This window comes from Phoca vitulina, unplaced genomic scaffold, assembly GCF_004348235.1.
Source record: "Phoca vitulina isolate PV1807 unplaced genomic scaffold, GSC_HSeal_1.0 scaffold32, whole genome shotgun sequence".
NCBI classification, from domain to species: Eukaryota; Metazoa; Chordata; class Mammalia; order Carnivora; family Phocidae; genus Phoca; species Phoca vitulina.
The window spans coordinates 14839466-14865180 of record NW_022589735.1 but is presented as its reverse complement, the minus strand read 5'-3'; positions in this window follow the sequence as shown (position 1 = coordinate 14865180).

Sequence of the window (25715 nt, the reverse complement as noted above, 5' to 3'; positions counted from 1 at the left end):
CCCCCCCCCCCCCCCCCCCCCGCCCCCGGCCGTGTTGGGCTCTGGGCTGAGCGTGGAGTCTGCTCAAGTTTCTCTCCCTCTGCCCCTCTCTGCCTCATTCTCTCTCTCTCTCTCTCAAATAAATCTTAAAAAAAGAAAAAAAAAAAAAAAAGGGTCCTACCAAGAATGGATCTTTGAGAACTGATCTTGATCTGGGAAAAAAAAAGTTTAGTAGGGGAGGCCATTTGAGTCTAATTTGACTTAGTTGTAAGGGCAACAATGTTGCAGGAAAAATGAATGGAAGGAAGTTTCACTTAAATGCCTGTGAACTAGGGAGTGGCTTCTAAAGTCTCTGATCTAGGGATGTGGGGCTATGAGTATAAGGTGGGACTACAAAATTCTTTATCTCCTGGGAAAGATTTCTCTATTTCCCATGTATATATGCCCTTTTATATTTATATACCATTATGTATGGTCAATGTATATATTTACCGTTATCCATATGAACAACACTGGGAACTAAGGGATAGAGAGGGAATCTTTGTTGCTGATACAAAGTCAGTTTTATAAGAAAACAATGAGGGTCAGGTGTGTTAGTTTGCTCTAAGAAGCCAAGATAGAGGTCATACTATGTAACTAATGGTTGAGGACATCATTCTTTAATGTGTAATTACGTGATCTTCGGGCTTCCAGGGAAGCTTTACAATGTGCAATCATAAATCTGTATACTGAAATGTATAGATGAGTGCTTACACAAACGAGTTTGTGCACACCCATGTGCATATGCATACACACACACGCGGGCGGCAGTGTCTACACTGGAGTTGTGGCTTATGTTGGCATCAAGTTCAAAAGTCAACAAGTAAAGAAGTCCTACATTACAAGCTTATTCTTGGAAAGGTTTGAAGTCATTCATAAAAACAGTATGCACAGTTTTGTTTTTAGAGCAACACTCATGCATTCTGAAGTTGCAGTATGCACAAAATGAGCTAGGCTGAAGAAGGAATATAAAATCTGCTGATGTTTCGGTGTTCAAACCATTCCCCTTGGTGTGGATATCAGGCATCAAAAACTGCTTTCAAGTCCTGAGCGAGATGACAGGTGAATGATAGGAAGGGATTTCTGCCTTCTGGCAGAATTGACTCTGTTTTGTCTATCTTGTCTTAAAAGCAGGCTTCTGTCCTCCTAATAAATACTTCTTTTTTTTGCAATCTTGAGCCTTAAAAGAGATGCTGGTATTTCTCAACTCATTGGGGTTAGGTTCCAAAGTCTTTGCAAAAGGTCAAGGAGTATGTGGTGCAGTTACACTTTATTTTGAGAAAATAAACTTTGAGTTAAAGAGGTTTCTCTTGGAAGTAATATTCTCCTCATTGGGTGTACCTGTTTGTACTCTTTGTTGTGGTATGTGCACAGAAGGTGGGTTTCATCTCCTTAAGTAAGTAGCCTTTGATGGACTGTTGCATCTTACTTATCATACAACTGATTTTTATTTTTTAATTTATTTGAAAAGATTTTATTTATTTATTTGAAAGACAGCACAAGCAGGGGGAGCTGCAGGCAGAGGGAGAAGCAGGCTTCCCAATGAGCAGGGAGCCCGATGTGGGACTCAATCCCAGGACCCCGGGATCATGACCTGAGCTGAAGGCAGATGCTTAACCGATGGAGTCACCCAGGCGCCCCACAACTGATTTTTAGAGATAGCGATAACCATATTGGTCTCTCATCCTACAATTCATTCAGCACGTGTGGTGTGTCTTGGGGTATGTGTGTAGTGTCGGAGTGTATCAAGACGTCTTGTACACATCTCTCTCCGAGCTTGAGTGTGAGGAGGATACAGACATGGCTGTGGGAGCAGGCCCAGCAAAGAAGAAGCCTGAGGAGAGGAAGACAAAGGAACTTGGTGTGAAAATTCAACTTGAGGGAGGAAGGCGTCTGGCACAGGGAAGTTGGCCCAGTATGAAAGGTTTGGTTGTGGTGGTCTCGAGGACACATCAGAGCACAGGACAGTACTTCTCCCTCAGATCTGCCATAGCCCGACACTTTCTGAATTCTTTTCTAATGACTTTAGAGAGCAGGGTGGGCTCCTTTACTAGAAATTCTATATGAGACCGCGGCCCACATGGCACTACCTTGGTAACCCTCTGATAGGGGACAACTCAAAAGATAGAAAGGGACAGAAGCTGTGACCATTTGGCACCATGAAGGCGCACACAAGAGCCGAAGTACCAGCGGGATAGGTACGTCTTATACGCACACGCGACGCCCTGTCTGCGGACTCCGAGCAACTGGTGAGTGCACAGAGCAGAGAAACTTGAATTATTACTGTTACTGCCACCTGAGGCTGAGAGAAATTCCGTTTTCTCCTCTGTTACTGCACTTCGCGTGGAGTAATCATTACTTGGTTACCCTTCTGCTCCCCTCCGAGGCTCTGAGGCCCTGCAGGCCAGGGGCTGTATTCTGTTCATCTCTGTTTTTCCAGAATCTGGCCTTTGGTCCCAGGATGTAGTAGGTGCTTGCTAAATGGTACTTTTTTTTTTTTTTCCCAGATGAAAGGGTGATTTCTGTATTTGTATTTGTTGATGATTATAGACCCAACTGTCTGGAATAGAAACCTCATTGGGGAGCAAGAGGAGGGGCCCAGGTTGTAACTCTGCTTCCACATTTGGAGCATCTTCCTTGCGCAGGTGGTCGCCATAAGCACGCAGGGAGAAGGCTGCCTTCGAATCTGGGGAAGGATCCTCCACCACCGCCCTCAGAGGAGAGCGGTCCTGTTGTTACACCGAGGTCGGACAAAGGGGAAAAGGGGATTTCAGCTAGAGGCTCTGAATGGCAGACAATGAGAGCGGCACAATGTGAGCCTCAGTTAATTGTGCCTCGGTGAATGCACTGGCATTTCTAGACTGTAACCTACACTATCTGCCGGGGGGTGGGGGGGTGGGCAGCAGGGGGCGTGCGCAGGAACCAGAGAGGAGGGATTATGGTGGTAAAAATAGAGCCAGTGTGCGAGACTTGCAGAGAGGGATGTTAGCAGTGACCTGGCTCAGCCCCTTAGGCAGCTCTGCCGCATTCCTCAGAACAAACAGCTATTAAAATCCGCGCACACAAAGCCCATAGCAGGCTTCGTAATGACAAGCACCGTCAGCACACTATAATTAACGTGGGGTGGTATAATTTATAAGGAATGCACTCTACAGTTTAACACCAACACGGAGGGGGGACTGTCGGTTGTTAGCCCACAGAATCAAAAGTAGCCTTATCCCTTGATGCAAGCATCTTGCTTTCCCGACGCGCTGTAATTTATTTCTTAACTCACAAAAGCCTTTGTCACACGGAGTGAGTTCTGTGCGAGGCACAAGGAAGCCTCAGAGGTGACCCTTAACCCCCGCTCCCCCTCCCATATTAATCAAGAAGGAAAGTCTCAGCCGACTGTCTTTACTGTACATAATTAAGCAGTTCGGAATGCTCCGTGCAACTCAAATGGGATGGCACAGAGCCTGGTAATATGACAGTTAATGGGATGAGATCAGCACTTACTCTGCCTCTATAATAAGCAAAGGTTTTTTTTTTTTTTGCTTTCCAACTGAGGACAGGAAGAGAAGGACGCAGTCACAAAAGTGAGCGACAATGACAACACGGGGTTCTCGGGCACCTCTGTCTGCCTTTTATGATCAGCTCCTAAAAGGAAAGTGCGCCCTAACTGGAAGAGATTACCTCTTAATTATCCTTGTTCGGGGGCTGTAATAAGCAAAGGCTTTTACTTCTGCATAGCTGTGGATGGGTGGGAGAGGCATTCCCAGAAAATAGCTCTAATGGGAAGGTTGATACCTCTCGACTCTTCTTTCTGCCTCCTGCAAGCCTTTAAGCTAGCTGAAATATTGCCTTAATCCCACTTCTTTGGTGATGAGGATGTTTAAGAAAATGATGTGTTATTTGGCTTTTAGAGGATGGTCGACACCTATGTAGCTGTCATAAAGGACCATTTGCTGGGTCTGTGGCTTTCCTCTGCCCCCCCCAACAGAAAGACAGACAGACAGACACACAAATAGCATCTCTTTCCTTCCCTTAAAGAAAGAAATGGGGTAAAATTACCTTTGAAGCAAGACAGATACAGTGACAGAAATCAATGGTTATTTGTAGCCGCGCGATCTTTGTGTCCCAAATTAAAAAGGCTCGTTGGCTTTGTCCATGGAACAACTTGGTTAAAAACCAAAATGCAACGACCTTCTTTGTGCTGTCTGAGCTGTGGGGATAACTGGCATAATGCAGTCATGAAATGATCCTGCAAAATAGGAAACAGAGCACACATTCATCTGAGAGGCAAGCGTGCAGCACCGGGAGGCTCTCCGGTGAGGAGCCGTCCCTGGGATCCAGAACAAAACCCAGCACCGTGATTCAGGAACCGTCCGAGGGATGCCTCTGAATCACTTCACTGTCATTGTCCGTAGAGAGATACTGAAAAGGGCTGGCTTACTGTTCCGGTTTCCAGAAGGGAAGCTGGGTGGTGGCCTGACAGACCAGGATCTGCAGAAAGCCGGGATGGGGAGTTTGGGTTTGTATTTTGGGCTCTGCTGACCTTGTGAGCTGCCTTTAGCAAGTGCCTTGATTTCCTGAAGAAGAAAAGACAAACCCTTGCAGTGATCTGAGCCTTTCAAATGTAGGGGAGTCATCTGAAGGCTGCCTGATCAGCATCCAAAATTCTCTTTCTTTGGGGATTGTGTTCTAAGATGAGAGATAGCATTTGGCTCCTGAGAGTGTTTTCTCTGGGTTTGGTGGGGAATGCAGGTGTTTTGCATGAGACACTGGGGCTGGAAGCAGTGAAAAACCCTGTGTTTTCAGAAAGGTAACAATTTGGAGAGCTGAAAACCTTTCCTTCCTTTCCATAAGGCTGAACAGAAGCCCTTTCATTTATATCCATCATATTTTCTTTCAGATTCAGAAACCTTTTAATTTCAGCAGAAATCTCAGCATATGTTATCTTGCTCCCAAACAGCAAACGGTGGCTTAAAATACATTCATGCATTTCAAATGCTTGCTCTCCAAACAATATATTTCTTACTCCTATGGTCCATATCCCAGCAAATTTGTAGGTTTTTTTTTTTTTCCTCTTCTTCTTCTTCCCATTGCTTGAAACCATGCAGGCACGAAGCAAAGGTAAAGAGCATTCAAGAGCATTTTGTAATTCTTGAAAGGTTAATTGCACTATTTATAGACCCAACTGTGAAGCAAACACCCTCCGCGTGACCCTTCAGGGTCACTGTCGTAATAGCAACCTCTCCGGAGCCCTGACCAGTCATGAATTACTGTCTGGGATACTGAGAACACTGACAGTTCAATCAGAGCACTGTTTCAATAGAGAACTCCATATATTTAAAGCGTTGATACTGTTTTCCCTCTAAATGACAGCCTTGACAGATGGGCCAAAAGCACCGCAGACGTTTGAACAAGGAAATAGAGCGGGAGCCTGCTGGAACCTGGGCCTCATGCAGCCAGCCGAGGATGATGAATAGAGTGTGATTGCGTCTGACAGGTAGTAATATAACTATTCATTCACCACAGAACACCTGGAGCTTACTATATTAAACGGTACAAGATGGAGAGATGCTGTGACAAGAATGGGAAGTGTGAATCCCAGGCTGAGCGGGGGGTGCGGCAATAGACGAGGTCGGGGTCAGGCCCTATCCTCTGCCTCGCAGAAGGCTGTAATTAAATTATTTGCTTACCAAAGTGTTTCTAATGTTTTGCTAACATGTTGCCAGGATCATTACTTCGGCATGTCTGAACACTTCAAAGGAAAGCAGGACTGTCTATGGCTCCTTCTCCCTCCTCCACGACGACTCTCGGTATTTCTTACCTGCTCTGAAGCCTCTTGCTTTTTTTTCTTTCTCTTTCTCTGCTGGTGTGGGTCCTGCTCCAAGTGTTGGGACAGGAAAACTCAGGGAAAGGACGATGAGCCAAAGGGTCCTCATCAGGGCGCCGTGGTGAAGGGTCCCTGTGCTGACCCGCAGGGCACAGAGGCCAAGCCGGCGTCAGCCCCATCCCAGGTGTGGGGCAGGAGGGGCCTACCTCATGGAGGGAAAAGCCTGGGTCTGCCCCTGGTCCCTGTTGCCTCTGACGTCAGCGAGAACCCCGCGATGCCCCTGCCCGGTGGAACTGTTTGCAAAGCGAAGGGTGAGGGCAGAGCCGTGGGTTCCGACGGAGTCGCCGGATTGTTTGCAGAGCACGTGACCTCTCCTGCAACTTGCGGTGCACACGTGGCTAAGTGTTTCTGCACCTGCTCTGCTAGTACTTTCTCGTGACCTGGTGTGACTGTCGCATTCTGAAAGCTTGATTCCCGGGGAAGTATCGTATCGCACGGCGAGATGAAGCGGACTCTCAGACGTGGCATTTTAGCTGCGGTGGGAGCGTGCTCTGTCATCCTAGATGTGCACAGAAGGAGCGGAACGCGTCCGACTTCGCACAGCGCTCCCCTTCACGCCGTGTGTGCGAGCGTGTACCCACATGTTCTGAGATGAGAGTCCCCCTCGCCCACAAGGAGCCTCTCCTGGAGCCTCGCTTGTTCCCAAGAGCTTGGAGAGAGGAATCACTCGGTGGTGGCTCTTCCATGGGCACCTGTTCATCAACTGCCACCACCAATTAGTTTTGCTTGTCACTTTGCTTGTTCACAGGACCCCGTGATGGCCCGGAAGGTGACAGCGCTGCCATCGTGGGCTATTTGGAGGGTCCCTCCGGGAGCGGGGACCCTGGTCACTTTTGTCTCTGTACATTCCAGTTTCTCCTCTTGGCTTTGTGGCTGGTTTGGCTGCTAGGAGGATGACTCCCTGACAGCAGGGTCACTGCTCATGTAGAAAGCCCTGTGTACCCGACTTGCCCATTTCAGATTTTCCTTTCTCATGAAAATCACGTTTAATAGCTGCAGTTCTCTTTCCCAGCCTACTGCAGTGTGAAAGCAGGAGTGTAACATTCGGAGAAGGATTTTGCGTGTGACCTCTCTGATGAGCTATGGAAAACAAGAAAACAAAGTCAAGGGAGCCATTCCCCTCCTCCCCCGCTGTTTCCCCCCAAGCCCTGCTCCTTCCCTCCTTCACGCTTCCCTTTTCCAACTGATCTTGCTCAACTCTTTTGAAATACCATTGGTTATCGATTTATGGGCATGTGTATTTCTCCATTTTCATCTGTATCTACACATCCGTATATACTTTATCTGACTCATCTCATGAAAGAATATTCAACAGCCGTGAGCTCTATTCCAGCCTCCCAAGAATGAGTTTTGGCAATTGGGCAAACATGCAAAATCCTATTTGGCAAGTCTCTTAAGACACCTCCAGTGAAAAGTTATAATAAAATCTCTCATTTTTTTCTACCTCTAGGTAAGGTTTCTCTTCCCTATTCATCTTCATTGTGGACATTTTGTGCATATGCCTCTTTATAAGCATAAAACAAAATGTTACTCCCAATGTTACATGCTTGCCTTCTCTTTCAATGAACCCTGCTGCATTTAGGAAAGTGAGCACAGTCATTGTGTGGCCCTGCATCTAATGCATATCCTTTTTCACTCCAGTTGAGAGCCTGCACAATGCTTAGTGCTGCCAATAAGGAGAAAGAAGCTGTTTTGCAAAATAAGCAAATTGGATTATCTAGTGTGTAAATAGGCACTCTGTCTCTCCCCCCCTGCACCCCCATGTAAATCAGGAAAAGCAATTTACTTGTGCAGAAAAAACCCACACCACTGCTCACCCCACCCCCATCTTAGCAGGCGCTGGAAGTTCATTATAGGTGAGGAAGAGGCATTTGTTAGGACCCATACACTTGGAGACAGTAATTAACTAACTTGCTTCTACTTTTTTTGCAGTTTAAATATAGGTACCATGAAAAATACTCTCTTGAATAACCCCAATTTTATTTTACATTATATTCATAGTAAGACAGTAAAATGAACAACTGGGTATCTCGATTCTTTAAGCTTTATTAAAGAAAAAAGCGATATGCCAATTTGCCCAATAATTTAGAGTTTGTAATTAGTGAGAGTCAGACGTGTGTAGCCCAAGGACGGATTCAATGTGGTCTCTTTTAAGAAACAGTGGGTCAAGGTTGCCATGGTGTAGACTGGGCCTGATGTGCAATGAGAAGCCACGTCACTTCCTTTGTGCATTGCAGAAAATTGCTAATTTTTAAGCACTGTTTGCATCTTACAAGATAGAGTAAACCTGAAATGCAGTCAATATTAATAGTAGCAATTTAATAGTCTTGGACGCCAGGTGGATTAGGGCTCCTTTAGTCATGGTTAAGGTAGAGTTACAGAATAGCAGAGCTAGAAACTTAGCAGTCACTTTGTCCTGTTCTTATTCAGTGAAAGTGACAAAGCCCAAAGTTCAAGCTCTACATGGCGGCTGGACTGGAGCAAGCACCCAGGTCTGTTCCTGTCTATCGAGGGCCTGTTCCCCTCACTACAGTGAGACAGAGGGGAGGCAAAAATACCAACTTGTTCAAGGAGACGTTACCCAGAGCTGCTGGAGATGGAGGTTTATAATGTCTAGTTGGGAGTTGATTTAAAATGTATAACAAGCTTCTGTAGATGATGATTCACGCTTATTCTCCCGTAATTTTTCTTTTAGCTGTGTTAGAGGTGGGCATTTGTTTTTTATTCTTTCTTTTCTTCCATTCGGTTAGTCTAGTTGTCAGTCCTGAGCAGCTCTGCATAGAAAAACGAGAAGAAAAATGTTAAAAACTCTTTCAAGTGGAAAACCGAAGTATCTAAACAGGTGATCTTAAAAAAAGAAAGGATGAGCTGGTATAAAATAGCACTCATCTTTGTATTCTTGTTGAGGGCACACGGCTAACTTGGTTAGGTTTCTTTTCTTTTTTTTCTTTTTTAAGATTTTATTTATTTATTTGTCTGAGATACAGAGGAAACACAAGCAGGGGGAGTGGCAGGCAGAGGGAGAAGCAGACTTCCTGCTGAGCAGGGAGCCCGATGCAGGGCTCGATCCCAGGACCTCGGGATCATGACCTGAGCCGAAGGCAGACACTTAGCCGACTGAGCCACCCAGGCGCCCCCTTGGTTAGGTTTCTTATCTCCATTGCAGACATGAGCACAGATACTGCCCGTGGCAGCTAGAGCTCAGTACTCCAAGTGTGAGAGCAATGGAGAATGCGTCTTGGCCACCTCCAGCAGTGTGCTGATCCTCATGCTGCATGTTGGGAGCAGTGCTTCTAAGCACAGATTCTGACTGGTGCACACATTACTAAGGAAGTGGTGCCTGCAGTCCTCGGTCTCAGGGACAAGCCACTGTGTCCCCAGACAAAATGAAGTCAGGACAATAAAAACAAACTGAGCAGACAGCCAACAAGAGCCAAGAATCTTCTCTTCTCATAGTTTTCATTTATGGAGGCAAATTGTAAGGGATAAATGAAAAAGAAAAAACAGACTTAATGAGGCATTTTGCTTAATACTCTAAAGTGCAAATGGCATGCTTGTAATGGAGAGAGGCAGAAAAAAAAATAAAACCCCAAAAAACACAACCTTGGTGAAAGAGCATTGTGCTGAAGCCTGCAGGTAAATATTAGGCTTGGAAATGAAAAGCTGCATTTTGGAAAAGTGTTATTGATTGGAATTTTCTCTGCAAGTACCATTTTAGGACACATCTATAGGATTTCTTCCATACAATAGAGGCTTGCAGTCCCTGTGTCAGGATCCGCCTGGCTCAGGCATCAGACTTCAATTAGATAATGACCGTGGCAGGGAGTGAATAGCTGGAGAGTCATTCATCTTCCTCCGTACATGACAGAGTGTAACGGGTGTTTCTGACGATCCGTGCACATTGAATTAGGTCATTGCCGAGTTTGTCGGCCTTTGAGAGAGTCTGGGCATTTACATGTGATGATTGCACCCCACCCCCTTTCTCTTTCCAGTCCATCCTCTCAAACAGCATCTATTGTTCCCAGAGCCCATATTGGAGGGGGAATCGGGATTTATGTCCCCGGATTATAAGCGAGGGACACCACCACAGTCCATAATCAGCTCATTAGCATTCCGCTCATGGGAACCAGTGTGAGTACAATTTTCAATGGCCTAATGTGACAGGTAATCATAAATTAGTATTTGCTTTAAAACAACAGGAGAGTACACAGCCTGCATGCTTAAGGAGAATGACTCAGTAAGTAGTACAGCTCTGTAATGAAGTGGGACCTCATTAAACAGATGCTGTGTACTTCACTGAGCTGCACAAGCAGCAAACAAACCAAATGGAAATGTTTCAGCAGCACACTGCAGTCAACCAGGACAAGTTCAGGTTCATTAGCCATGGCACCATCTACAGGAATTAGTCACAGTAATAATTAAATAGTTGCTTGCTAATTTATCATTTTACATTTGTTACCACATTTGCATAATGTGTTGGGTTGTCTTTTTTTTTCTCCCTTCTGCATCTCTAGTTACATTAAAATGCCCTCATCTGTGGGTAAAGACTGAAAACTGTAATGGGGGGGAAAAAAAGGCATCGGAAGTAGCCTGTATTGGGTCGTTGGTTGGTGATGACCTTGTTGTTGGCTTCTGATACAGAAGCTGTGCCTCCCTTATAATATTGGCATTGTGTCATTTTGCACTTAGGGGGCCGTCCTGGGAGGAGCCAAAGACCCAGGCTTGTCTTAAAGCCTCTAGGTGGCAAGCTGGGTGAAGTAGGAACTCAGCAGCCAAAATTGCTAAATTAACCTGCTGTTAGAAAGAGCTTGGCATGCAACTCTGTAATTTCAGTGTCCAAAAATAACAAAGCCATGGAGGGAGACTGAATGCCATACAGAGGTCAGGAATAGCTACTCCGTGGGTTCTCTGGGGCTGTTTTGGGATGATGTGTCCTTCTTGAGAAACAAAGTCGTATGGATTCTTTTATGTGGCTCCTGGCCACTTAAAACCCATGGAAAAGGACCACATTTCACTAGATAAGAACCATTTAAGTTTTTTAAAGAGAGCTACTAAAAACCATGGTGATGAGCACTAAGATGACCAAGAGGCCACAGGATTCAGGGGGCAGGGAGGGGGCGGGGAGGGGTGGAGGGGTGGGGAGAGCCAAATCAAAACTAGGGGGACAGACGCTGCTCCTTATATACTGTGGCTGTGTTGGGGTTGGTTGATGATGCGGTGATAAATTATTCAGTGGAACAACATGGAACAAGGACAATTTTTCAAGGTTTTAATTAATTATCCCTTATTGTTATTGATATGAGGTCCCTTTATAATATAAAACAAATCACTGAATGCGTTCTTTGTATTTCCATTCTCTTCTTTCTCAGGGAACTTTGGTTTCAGTGGCAGCCTAGAAAGTGTGTTTTGGGAAGTGAGGGTGATTTTGAACAAGCTGGGGCTCCATGGACTCGAGAGACAGAAACCAGGAGTGAGGCACAGACCAAAGGCAAATTTTACTTACTCACTACGTTGGGTCGAAGGAATGGTAGAGCTAGAGAACGTACTCCTTTCTCCCTTCTCCATCTCTGTCATGACCATTTGGAAACCTAATGTTTTTAGCAGTGCCAACTAATTGGGAATTCTGAGATGTTAGAATCTTTATATGAGCGTATGTGGGTGAAATCTACCTATTTGGTGAGCCGTGAGAGAAGGTGAAGACGTTGGGAAGACAGGAGTGGTCAATTCGAAATGAAGATGTGTAAGCTGAGGAGAGACGAGAAGCACATTATGTTCATGACAGAGCAAACAGGCAAAGCAAACTGCCATTCAGTGTGTTGGCAAGGGCCATTAGAGTTTTCTCAAGAAATCAAAACATACGCCTGGTTGTAAAGAGTCTTGGAGTATGCATATTGCTTCTGTTCTGTCAGCAAATTTACGGTAGGAGAATATTAATTTTTAAAAATGTTAAATTCAGTATAGTGGTCATGCAAATATCTTTTCTGTTCGGTGGCATCTTTTCCTTCCAGAAATTGTCCCTCCCTTGTCTAGGGAGGATGTAAGCCCATGGCCCGATGCCAGAGGCCCCAGGAGTGGGATGCTACTTGAGCTCGTCCCCAGAATATTCTGTTCTTCTGGCCAAAGTGATTGGCTCCCGTATGGCCACGTGAACCAATTAGAGGCCAATCAAAACCTTTCCTGAGAATTTTGCCAGACTGGAGGAAAGAACACTCCATTTCCGCGGGCACAGCTAGCTATAAAGTTTTAAGTTGCCATGGGCTATCCTTGATATTGTCTAGCAAAAGCTCCTCTAGGGATGAATCCAATGTGAAGAAAAACCAAAAGGAGAGAGAAATAAGAGTGAGCCACTGTTTTCCCTTCTTGCTTAAGACATTTGGTGACTATGGTCGAGGACCTGTAACTGGAAGAATTGTGAATAACGCACTTACACCTTCATTTTATGGTGGTAACCGAGGCACATTTCATGGAAATGCATAGTCTATTAACTTGCAGCCCTGTTCCTTTTCCTCTCGTACCCAAATGAACATAGTTTAGATTAGTTCTGTGATCTCAGTGAGTCCTTATAAGTAACTGTAATAGAAATGAGTGAAAAGATCTACGCTAATACTAAAGAAGATGTCGTAGTTGAAGGAACACCTACTTGGGCTCATTTTCAGAAAACCAAATATTCCCTGCGCTTAGCTCAACCTCCTCTTGGATGCCTCCACACTGGCTTTTAGCCTTGTCAGGCCCTCTCCTTGTCTTTGACTTCTCAGTCTGATGAACTCTGCTCAGGGCAGTCTTCCCAAGGAAAACTTCCCCAGCACCACAGCCTTTGGGGAGCCAATCCAGCTATTGTGTGGCTCATCATGTCCTTCACTTGGTGCTTAATGTTTCTTTCCACTGTGTTTATTTGACTAATGTCACTTCTCTCTACCTCTGGAATCCAGCAGTTGGGGGGCAATAATATTGTTTTTCTACCACTGTAGCCCCAGACCTAACAGTATGTTAGAAAAAAAATTGGGATTCATTTAGTAAGTCTCTCTCTCTCTCTATTATTATTCTATTATTCTATTCATTTAGTAGAGTTGAATAGTTATTAAGTGAATAGCTGTGGTAGAGTAAGAAATAAAAATAAATGAAGTCTCCCTCCCTGGTCCCTGGCACAGACATTCTAGAATCTTTGGAATTTTCTGTGTTAGAAATATCTTCTGTTATTCATAAGGAGGCATTTTTGATCACACTGGCACTTTCATTAATGAGATGACTGAGGGTGGGGTCCCTAGGTAGTCTCGGGATGGGGCTGGTCACCAGATAGCCCAAGTGACGAGAGGGTTGGAATTTTCAGCCCCATCCAACCACCTGCAGGAGGCAGGGAGGGGGATCTGGATTAAGGTCTGTAAAAACTTTGGAGTGAGATTTTATGAGCTTCTCGATTGACCAACACGTCCATGTGCCAAAAGGGGGGTGCACCCCAGTTCCACAGAGACGGAAGCTCCTGTACTTAGGACCTTTCCAGACCTCGGTCTATGAATCTCTTCATCTGGCTCTTCATTTGTACCCTTTATGATAAACCAGTAAGCCTAAGTAAAATGTCTTCCTGAGTTTTGTAGGTTGGTCTAGCAAAGTATTGAACTTGAGAATGGGGTCATGGGAACCCCCCTCATTTATAACCAGTGGGTCAGCAGGTGGCCTTGGACTTGTGACTGGCACCTGAAGTGGGAACAGCCTTGTGGGACTTAGTCCTTAACCAGTCAGGTCTGTGCTGACTGTGAGGAGTATCCTCATTGAATTGAATTGTTGGATACCCTCTTGGTGCAGCGAATGGAAGAATTGGCTGGTATCAGAGAAACCCCCAAGAGCCTGATCACATAGAATTTCTAGATAAAACTGCAATTAATGTTTCATTAGACAGGTTTTACACTTCTCAAAGTTCTTCAAATTTGGCTAAGAACTGCCCTGTGATAATGTTGATCTATGAATGCCAAAGTTTTCATTAATTTGCAACATTGGAGATAGTGACGGGCAATGCCAGTGATAGTTAACTGATGATAGTTGCTGTGAGATGGATCCACGGTCATCTCAGAAGCAAGAAAGCTTGAGCAATGCTACAAGCTCAGCCTGGGGCTAGGAGACTATTCTAGGACATAGACTTGGCATTGATCTGAGTGTTTAATCAGTGAATTTTTTAAAAGGCCAGTTTGAATAACTCATCTTTGCTCCCTAAGAATGTACATAAAATTACTTGAAACAACGCCAAAGGATAACTTACTTTGACCTCTGGGTTGAACAGGCAAGGGGTTTGGAAGGCCCAAAATGGGTTTTCAATTTCAGCTTAATTCTACCAAGGCTGTCATTTTTAGTTTCACATTCATAAAATTTGGCTTAATATTGCCTTCCTATAACTTCATGGATGGTGAGGACATAAGGTAGTGTTTAGCAAAAATGGTAACTCCAAATTAAAGATAATCAGCAACTATAGAGTGTTGTATCCTCCTTGGGTCTATCTCCACCACCAAAGGAGAACAAGGCACTAATAGAACAGAATTAGTCATTGTGTCTAGATTTAAAAGGCATAAAATCCCTTCTTTACCTTGCTTGAAAATGTTGCTTCTGTGGACACTCCAGTGACTGTCAAATTCAGCAAACACCTAGGTTAAGTCTTTTATCTTTCCCTAGGTTCAGGACCCTTCAATTGTAAGATGGGATAGGATACATCGAGGGGAGTTTTAGCGCAATAGGTGTCATGATGGGGGTAGTGAGTTAGCATCTGAAAAATAAAGAATTAATGACCAAGAACCACAGGACCACTTGCATGGATAGAATCAAGTATTATTTTACCTTAAAGGCCAGGGTCTCCAGTCCCTGCCACATTTCCTTAGCACTAATTTAGAGCCCATAGGAGTGCAAAGGAGAACAATGGAACATGGCCACAACTAATACTTCGGATAGTTACAGATGACAAAGGATAAAAATATAGTCATCATTCTCGGTCTGGTTATACTTTTTCATTTTTAATCATCTCCAAATGCTTTCGCCCCCATACAAACTACACTTACTTGTCTCATAAAAACTATATAATATGGCAGTAACCACCACTCTGACAGATCCAAACTTTACATAGCTGACATTTAATCTATAGGCTGTGAATTCGGTTATCACTGCTTGATAGAAACTAGTAAATGGAAGGAAAGCAGGGCATCTTTAACTAGTCAGTTAGTAGCACCAAGGCCATCATTTAATCCTAATTTGTTAGGGAAAAATGGGTTCAGTGGAGAATGTGATGAGTACTGGCTGTATTTTTCTAGACCAGGAATATTGGAAGAAGACAATTACATTTCATTAAATATATTTGTTAACTGGCTGACTATTTTGTCTGAAGCTATGTCCCACTTGGAAATCTTGTTCCACTTTTATGACAGAAATTCATGAGAAGGTTGGCATAGACAGTATGCTGGTTCATGTCTAGTAATGCATTTTTTAAGATTTATTTATTTATTTGAGAGAGAGAGAGACAGCATGCAAGTGTCAGCGGAGAGGAAGAGGGAGAGAGAAACTCAAGCAGACTCCACGCTAAGCATGGAGCCCCCTACGGGGCTTGATCTCATGACCCCAAGATCATGACCTGAGCTGGAACCAGGAGTCAGATGCTCAACGACTGTGCCACCGAGGCGCCTCACTAGTAATGCATTTCAAAACATGAACAAACCCATGTGTAAGATAAGCCATTATTGATGACAATTTCCTCTCTGCGATCTGTGATATTTTCCTGATGCTCCAACACAGCAATACCCTCTACCTGCATTTTGACTTACCTCGTATATTTATAAGTGCCACAGGTGCTTAGCATCTATTTTTCCAAGTACTGAACTTGTTTTTAGTACTTTGATCACGTCCAAGTCATCATTGCCACAAACTTTTCAATCTATTAATTAGATACGATGTCTTTGTAAGCAGTTTGAATTCCTGATTCTCTTAACTACATTCATTATAGATTATGGATTTGCCTCATTGGATAATCGTACTTTCAGACCATGCTGAAAAATAAGTAGGACAACTAATTGTTTGACACCCACTCTATATTGAATTATTAGAAGGGGATGGTAATAATAATTCTGAAAATACCTAAGGTGATTCTGTTTCTTAAAGTTCTCTTTGTCCTCACCTTTAAAAAAATGCAAAACCCCTCCCTTGTTCAGAATTGACATTTTGCTCCATATGAAATATATTGTGGGTGTGTGCACACACATTTTACATATGCACGTACACACACACACACACACACACACACACACTGACAACTGCATTATTGAGCTAGGCAGCAATACAGAACTTCTTTGCTTTGATACCATATTATTGCTCTCTCTGCTTACTTTTGGAGGGTGACTTATATGTGAATATATTCCACAGGAAAATCGATGTCACCATTTCTTTGACCAATTTTTTTATTGTCAATTCTTGTTCCTGAAAAAGCCACGAATTACCTGATGTCCTAAGAAAGCAGATGGAGCTTTTGGTCTTACAGTGTCATCTCAAAGACCCTAGCCAATCAATTTTGTGCAACCCAATTTATCTGCCTTCAAAGGGTGAAGGACTGAGTTGAAGCTTTTGAGATTGGAATCTTTGGTTCCAGAGAAACTTGAGTTTTTTGACCCCGAGGTCTTTACTACTAAGCCAATCCTCTAGCATCTGACAGTTCATATTTGTTGAATTCCATAACCTTGATCCTGGTCCTGTTCCCCTGTGAAATGTGTCATCATTTTTGTTGGCTCCTGAAATGCACAGCACACGAGGCAAAATATATCTCCTTCTCAGTGGTGAAGGCACAGGAATTCTGCAACTCGTGTGAAAAAATGGCATCTGCCAGGAGTTGAATGTGTCCACATTAGCGGCTTTCACGGGGACAAGTCTGCCTCCCCTCCCAGTATCCACCACAGGAGCAGTTAATAGTTCCTGGTGATTTCCATATCTACATCCATTAAGGAGACCTTTCCGAATACCCTGGTCTCTTAGTTCCTTAACCTCCTTTCTCCCAGTGAGATGGCCTACCATGAGCCTAGTTCACTCCAGTGGGGATACCCGAGAGCTTCTCATGATCAGTCTCCCCCACTTTTCCAAATTCACAATTTCAAGTCTCTCCCTCCCCAGCTACAACCCACTATTTTTTAACTTCACTCCTTCTAGGACCATGACTCTAAAAAATATGTTCCTCCTTCTCCAGGGCACAATACCCACTGTTCTTACAACCTTTTTATTAATTATCCCCCACCTCCCCTTCTATGTCCTAATTTGTATCCTTGCTCAACTTCTGTCCACCTCTGCAGTGCTCCTTTGCATCAACACCCCCTGCTCCCCTCCCTCCTTATCTCGGTGCATAATCACCCAGCAAACCTTCCCTGGTTAAATCTCTGACTAATCCCAGTCTGTACCTCTTTAGTTCAACACGGCTAGAAAAAAATATGTAACTGTGCATACTGTTGTCCCTTAAAATCCATGCTGCTAGCTCAGTTTGGCTCCAAGTACTAACTGGCAATCCTACTGCATTTTACTCTCACACTGCCTGGATGGCTATTTATAACTTTTTTCTTCGAAGCTCCAACTCCTTTCCCATGATCGCTTTCAGTGGTCAGTTATGTATTCTGCTTATCTGGGAAAATAGAAGCCCCAACACTGAGAATTTCAACTATGTCATTCCACCTACCAGCATCTGTGCACATAGACTATTCTTTCCATGCTATTAGTAGGGATGGATTGGCCATGGTCTCCCCTCCATCCATTTGTGGATAAGATTCCTTCCATTCCTTGTCATTCACCATTTTAGGATTCTCCCTCTCTTTTATAGAACCATTCTTTCTCCTCTTCATGGGCTCATTTACATCTGCACTTTGTAAACTTGCCCATTTTACAACACTTGCTCTTATTCCTCTATCCCCTTGAGTTTTGCCCTTTCTTGACTCCTTTTTGCAGCCAAATTCCTAAAAAGCTATGTCTCCAATCAGGATTTCCAGTTCCCTTTCTTCCATTTCTCTTAAGATCGTAGGATCAGGGCTTTACCCCATCACATTCCCCCAAACTTCACTATTCAAGGTGAATAATGACCTCCACTTTGCTAAATGCACTGGAAACTTTGGGTCTTCATCATACCTGGTTCATCTGTACTGTCTACTATGACTAATCACTCCCTCCTCCTGGTAACACTTTCTTTACTCTCACGACATCATGTTCTCTTTCTTCTCAGTTCACTGGCCTCTCCTACACAGTCTCCTTCGCTAGTGCCTTCTCATCTCTGCAGACATCAAACAATGTTGTGTGCCAGGAAATCCTTTGAGCCTCTTCTTTATCAGTGGTCACTCCCTTGGTGCTTTTGTGTTGCTTCATTTTTTACAATTGCTAGGCTTCATTTTTTTAAGTACAGTTTTAGATTTATAGAATGATTGAGCAGATAGTAAATAATCTATATACCCATCTCTGACCTCACCACTCCCAAAGTTTCTCCTCTATTAACATCTTACATTAGTGTAATATATTTGTTACAGTTAATGAACCAGTACATTTTTAACTACAGTCCAGTGGTTGCATTAAGTTTCACTGTTTGTGTTTTATCGTTCCATGAGTTTTGGCAAATGCATAATGACATGGATCCACCATTATAGTTTTGTACAGAATAGTTTCGCCGGCTTACACATCCCCTGTGCTCCACCTAGTCATCTGCCACTTCTCCCAAATCCATGAAAACCACTGATGTTTTTGTGATCAATATAGTTTTGCTTTTTCCAGAATGTCATGTATTTGGAAGCCTAGAGCCTTTTCAGTCTGGTTTCTTTCATTTAAAAATATACATTTAAGCCATGTCTTTTCATGGCTTGATAGCACATTTCTTTTTTAATACTGAATAGAATTCCATTGTGTAGGTATACCAGTTTTATCCATTTACCTACTGAAGCATGTCTTGGTTGTTTCTGGTTTGGGGTGATTGTGAATAAATCTGGCATAAACATTTGCGTGCAGGTTTTTGTGTGGACATAACCTTTCAACTCAATTGGACGAATGCTTAGGGACATGATTGCTTAGATTTGTAGAAACTATCAAAGTGTATTCCAAAATGTAACATTCTGCATTCCCACCAGTAATGTTTCGGTTGTTCCATATCCTCGCCAGCATTTTGTATTACCAGTTTGATGGATTTTAGCCATTCTAATAAGTGTGTAATTTTATCTCCTTGTTGTTTTCATTTGTAATTATCCAATGACTTATATAAGATGTTGACCATCTTTTCATATGCTTATTTGCCATTTGTATATCTGCTTTGGTGAGGTGTTCAGATTTTTCACCCATTTTGTAATTGTCTTGCCTGTTTACTTACGGTTGAGTTTAAAGAGCTCTTTGTATATTTTCTATACCACTCCTTTATCAGATAGCTGGTTTAAAAATATTTTCTCTCAGTCTATGCCTTATCCTTTTAAATATGTCCAGTAAAACCTCTGAAATATCCTTACATATATTAATAGATGCCACGTGCAGCAGGACAGCTCTGAGTGACTACATTGGGGGGGCAAAATATTAGAATTTATTACTGATGGAGGTTAAGAAACAGAGCTATATCGAGAAAGTCAATAAAAATAAAAAAATAATAAAAATAAATTTTAAAAATGGGAGCAGTTCAGAGAAGACATGATCCTTGTCCCTTCCAGCATTCTGACCCATTGAGGAGGGGAGAAGGGGTATATAGTGATAGAGAGGAATCATGGACAACATCCAGAGGTTGGGACTCATTTGCTTCCCAACTTCTCATGGCATTGATGTGCCTCTACCCACCATTCAGGATGGTCAGGAACATCCTCCCCAAAACCCTTTCTGCTAGAAGCCTCTGCGTTTGAGCCTATGGGATCAAGGGAATATGTCCAGGAGGAAGAAGTACTTAACAGCATCACACAACTAGGCGAGAGCCTTCAGAAGCAAGGTATGCTCTCACAGTTAAATCAGCAGAATGGTCCTTGTGGAGGGTAAGAATTTGATGATCTGAGGCAGGAAGCAGCAGCTTCAGACAAAGTCTGGATATAAATGAAGCTAAAAAGAGGGGCTCTGCTAGGCAGGATGGTTGAGCAAAAAATTCTGCTCTTTCATGCTTATCCCTGCCTGCTGAGCCCAGGGGATGGCGGCATGGGAGGCTCCAGCCAGCTCTGACTGCTGGGAGCTGATGGGGCACATCGCTTCCCAACTCCACATTCAGTGAGATCACACAGGGAGCTTGAAATCATACAAGTATTTAGGATTTATGCCATAGAAATAGGCAAACGATATAAAATCTGAGCTTGTTTTTTTTTTATGAATTCTTCTAAAAGAACCAGATGTTAAGTATTTACCAGCACACCACTGGTAACAGAAGTCAGAAATTCACATGTTGAATTGTGTCATGTTTTATAGTGAGCTCTTTCACATCTGTCAACTTGCTTTGTTGACACAGAGACCGGTGTGACCTTACGCGGGAGTGACTGAAAGAGGTCTGTCTCATTAGACTACCATGGCCTGGTATTTGATTCCGAGTCTCAATCAGGCATTTCTGCTCTGGGGATGTGCTCTGACTCCAAAATAACCCTGTCATGAACTTAGTGCCCTGGGCATTTTGTTGCTTTAGAACTGCCAGATTATATATCTGGGGGTGAGAAGGTTGGAGAAAAACAATAGCGTTGCCCTTCCTGACCTGCACGGCATGCCAGGAAGTCTGTGGTTGGTAGTCGGCCGCCTTATCCCAGTCTTTCAGGAGATCATTTCTAAATCAGAAGTAATTTCTAGAAACTGCAATCCCTAACAATTCCATATGGATTTGATAAGCGATTTGACTCTCATCAGATTTTGTCAGGACCTCAGCCTGTGATTATGCACAGAGCCATTAACTGTGCTTTTGATACTGTTGCTTAAATAATGGGGAAAAAGTGACTGCCATTTGTAAATGAAAGACTCAAATGGACAATAAAAAGAAACATTTAACTTGCTTAGAGTAAGTCTGTGGCACCCAGAATAACTCTCATATTTTCACACAATGGGGAACCATATGTGTTGACAGAAGAAGAAAATAGCTTCCCCTATTTATGGCAAGGTGAAATCCCTTGTTGAAAAATATGTTTATCTGAATGACACTTGAAGGAGGCAGTTAACGGGTGGTAGGTGATATGGCCGCATTGAGCTGAATGGATGCAGGAGAAGTGTAGGTCCTATTTTGGAATGAGAAATAAGGAGGTGGCTAGTTGACTTACGGACCCCACAAAATTTGAGAGCAGATTGGTTAAGGAATCCTTTTAGGTAATTTGCTTTTAAATGTAGTCATCAAAACATGTAATCATTGTTACTGGAGGCTCCTGGAACTCTGGGATTTGTCTATGATTTTACCATCATATGTGTCCTTGGAGTGGCCCAGGAGTCATCAAGGTTTTCTGAAATTTTTTACACCAAGAATTCTCCAGCGTTGGGGAAGGGGTAGTGTCAAAGTTGGCAACCCTCAGTTACTTCAGCCTGCCATTAAGCCATGTGCAGTTCTCCCAAACTCAGCAGGTTGTGAGGGAATATGTGGTAGAAGCACATGGAAGCTAAGCTTTGTTGTAAGTACTTGATGCACTTAGCTATTCAGGGCGTTTATCTTCTTACTTTAGAAACCTGTTTTCAGGAAGTTAAAAAAAATACAAGATTCAGTGCACTGAAAATGGGAAAGAATGATGATGCAATGAGAACCCTAAGGGGAGGGAGTATTACAAGGTCACAGTTCATGTTGAAGTTCCGCGTGCTCACCAGAGATGGAGTGCACCTTAACTCCGAGCTTCCGGTAACCTGCACTGATGGCCAAACAGGATTGGTTCCATGTCTTAGAATGTCCTTAAAAGGAAAACTGACCAGTTACCCAAGGGTGGGGGTTGGGGGGAAGGGAAAAAAACTCTTCTTGCCTCTAAGAAAGATTTCTCCTCTGGGTCCCCTTAAAGAGAGGGTACTTTCTAGAATACCAAGCAGAATCCTAAACAGTATCTTCAGAGAAAATTGCTGGAAGGTTTCAGTAGGGATCTCACTCATGGTATTTGACCATGTGAGCTCATGGCACTACACCACAATGAAACAGGAGACAAACACACAGGGGCCAGAGCTTTCTGACACTGTAGCGTAATGCAGGAGCAGACTTCCAAGGTTTTAGTGAATGGACAGACAGAATGGGTAGACAGACGTCCTTGAGATGATTCTCCATAAATAATATATCATGCAAATGAAATTTTGATATAGTGGGATAGTAAATGCAACATTAGCCTCTCTGATGGATGTCTGGATTATAGATATTTTAAATGCAGTATTGGTTTTTAATTTTACCTTGCTAATTGCACTTGGAGTTACATTTTATTATTCCCATTTGATAGAAGAGCAAATTGAGATGCAAATTTGATCCTTTGCTCAAATTCACTCTGCTAATAAGAGCAACTTACATTGAGTTTAGGACTTTTTACTCCAGTGCCCTTTTCTTTTCTTAGTGTGTTTTAATAAATTCCAGTATAGTTAACATACAGTGTTATATTTGTTTCAGGTATACAATATAATGATTCAACAGTTGCATACATCAACTGGTGCTCATCACAACAAGTGCACTCCTTAATTCCCATCACCTATTTCACCCATTCTCCCATCCACCTCCCTTCTGGTAACTATCAGTGTGTTCTGAGTCTTTTTCTTGGTCTCTCTCTCTCTCTTTTTTCTTTGCTCCTTTGTTTTGTTTCTTAAATGCCACATATGAGTGGAATCATAGAGTATTTGTCTTTCTCTGACTGATTTACTTGGCTTAGCATAATACTTTCTAGATCCAACCATGTCATTGCAAATGGGAAGATTTCACTCTTTTTTATGGCTTATTAGATATGCCATTGCATATCTATCTATCTATCTACGCCACCTTTTCTTTATCCATTCATCTATGCACAGACACTTGGACTGCTTCCATCATTTGGCGTTGTAAATAATGCTGCTCTAAATGTAAGTGTACATGTATCCCTTTGAATTAGTGTTTTTGTATTTTGTGGGTAAAACACCCAACAGTGCAATTGCTAGGTCATAGGGTAGTTCTATTTTTTAACTTTTTGAGGTTTTCATGAAGGTTTTCATAGTGTTTTCCACAATGGCCACACCAGCTTGCATTCCCACCAACAGTGTAAGAAGATTCCTTTTCCTCCACATCCTTGTCAGCACTTGTTTCTTGTGTTTTTGATTTTAGCCATTCTGACAGGTGTGTCGCAATAACTCATTGTAGTTTTAACTTACATATGTCTCATGATGAGTGATGTTAAGCATCTTTTCAAATGTCTGTTGGTCATCTGGATGTCTTCCTTGGAGAAATGTCTGTTCATATCTTCTGCTCATTCTTTAATTGGATTATTTGTCTTTTGAGTGTTGAGTTGTATAAGTTCTTTATTTTGGGTCCTAACCCTTTATAGGATATGTCATTTGCAAATACCTGCTCCCATTCAGTAGGTTGTCTTTTAGTTTTGTTGATTGTTTCCTTCACTGTGCAGAAGCTTTTTTTTTGATGTCGTCTCAATAGTTCATTTTTGCTTTTGTTTCCCTTGCCTCAGAAGATATATCTAGAATGTTGCTATGGCCGATGTCAGAGACCTTTCTGCCTATGCTTTCTTCTAGGATTTTTATGGTTTTGGGTTTCCCATTTAGGTTTTTAAACTCATTTGGAATTTATTTTTGTGTGTGGTGTCAGAAAGGTCTCCAATTTCATATTTTTGCATGTAGCTGCCAATTTTCCCAACTCCGTTTGTTGAAGAGACGGTCTTTTTCCCACTGGATATCCTTCCCTGCTTTGCTGAAGATTAATTGACCCTATAAGTGTGAGTTTATTTCTGGGTTTTCTATTCTGTTCCATTGATCTATGTGCCTGTTTTGTGCCAGCACCATACTGTTTTGATTACGACAGCTTTGTAATATATCTTGAAGTCTGGAATTGTAATGTCTCCAACTTTGATTTTCTTTTTCAAAATTGCTTTGACAATTCAGGGTTTTTGTGGTACCATATAAATTTTAGGATTTTTTTGGTTCTAGTTTTATGAAAAATGCTGTTGACATTATGGTAGGGATTGCATTAAATGTGTAGATTGCTTTGGTTAGTATAGATATTTTATTTATTTATTTATTTTTTTTTTAAGATTTTATTTATTTATTTGAGAGAGAGGAAGCATGAGAGGGGGGAGGGTCAGAGGGAGAAGCAGACTCCCTGCCGAGCAGGGAGCCCGATGCGGGCCTCGATCCTGGGACTCCAGGATCATGACCTGAGCTGAAGGCAGTCGCTTAACCAACTGAGCCACCCAGGCACCCTAGATATTTTAACAATATTTTTTCTTCCAATCCATGAGCATGGAATGTCTTTCCACTTCATTGCATCGTCTTCAGTTTCTTTCACCTGTATTTTATAGTGTTCAGGGTACAGGTCTTTCACCTCTTTGTTAGGTTTATTCCTAGGTATCTTATTATTTTTGATGCAATTATAAATGGGCTTGTTTTCATGATTTCTCTTTCTGTTGCTTCATTATTATTGTACAGAAATGCAACAGATTTTTACACAATGATTTTGTATCCTGCGACTTTACTGAGTTCATTTATCAGTTATAGTAGTTTTTTTTTTGGTGGAGTCTTTAGGGGTTTCTGTATATAGCATCATGTCATCTGCAAATAGTGAAAGTTTTACTTCTTCCTTAGCAGTTTGGATGCCTTTTATTTGTCTTTGTTGTCTAATTGCTGTGTCTAGGACTTCCAGTACTATATTCATGAACAGTGGTGAGAGTGGACATCCCTGTCTGGTTCCTGACTATAGGGGAAAAGCTCTCAGATTTTTCTTATTAAGGAAGACATTAGGTGTGGGCTTTTCATAGATGGCCTTTATTATGTTGAGGTATGTTTCCTCTAGATGTACTTTGTTGAAGTATTTTATCATGAATGGATGTTGTACTTTGTCAAATGCTTTTTCTATGCTTTTTGAAATGATCAGGTGGGTTTTATCCTTTTTTTTTTTTGAAGTGATTTCTTGTGAATATGGAACCGTCCCTTGTATCCTGGGAATAAACCCCACTTGATCATGGTGAATGTTTTTTTTTTTTTCTAAGGTATTGTTGGATTTGGTTAGCTAGTATTTTGTTGAGGATTTTTGCATCTGTGTTCATCAGAGATATTGGCCTATTGTTCTCCTTATTTGGACTGTCCTTATCTGGTTTTGGCATCAAGGTAATGCTGGCCTCCTAGAATGAATTTGGAAGTTTTCCTTCCTCTTTTATTTTTTTAAGAATAGTTTGAGAAGAATAAGTATTAACTCTAAATGTTTGGTAGAATCCACCTGTGAAGCTATCTGGTCCTGGACTTCTGTTTGTTGGGAGTTTTTTGATTACTGATTCAATCTCCTTGGTGGTAATTGGTTTGTTAAAATTTTCTATTTCTTCCTGCTTCAGTTTTGGTAGTTTATAAGTTTCTAGGACTTTATTCATGTCTTCTAGATAGTCAAATTTGTTGCCATACAGTTTTTGTAATATTCTCTTAAAATTGTTTGTATTTCTGTGGTGTTGGTTGTTATTTCTCTGTTGTGATTTTGACTCCTTTTTTCTCTCTCTCCTTCCTCTCCCTCTCTCTCTTTTTTTATGCATCTGGCTAGAGGTTTATCAATTTTGTTGATCTTTTCAAAGAACCAGGTCCTGCTTTCATTGATCTGTTATTTTGTTTTCTAGTTTCTATATCATTTATTTCTTCTCTAATCTTTATTATTTACTTCTTTCTGCTGATTTTGAGTTTTGTTTGTTTGTTTGTTGTTGTTGTTGTTGTTTTT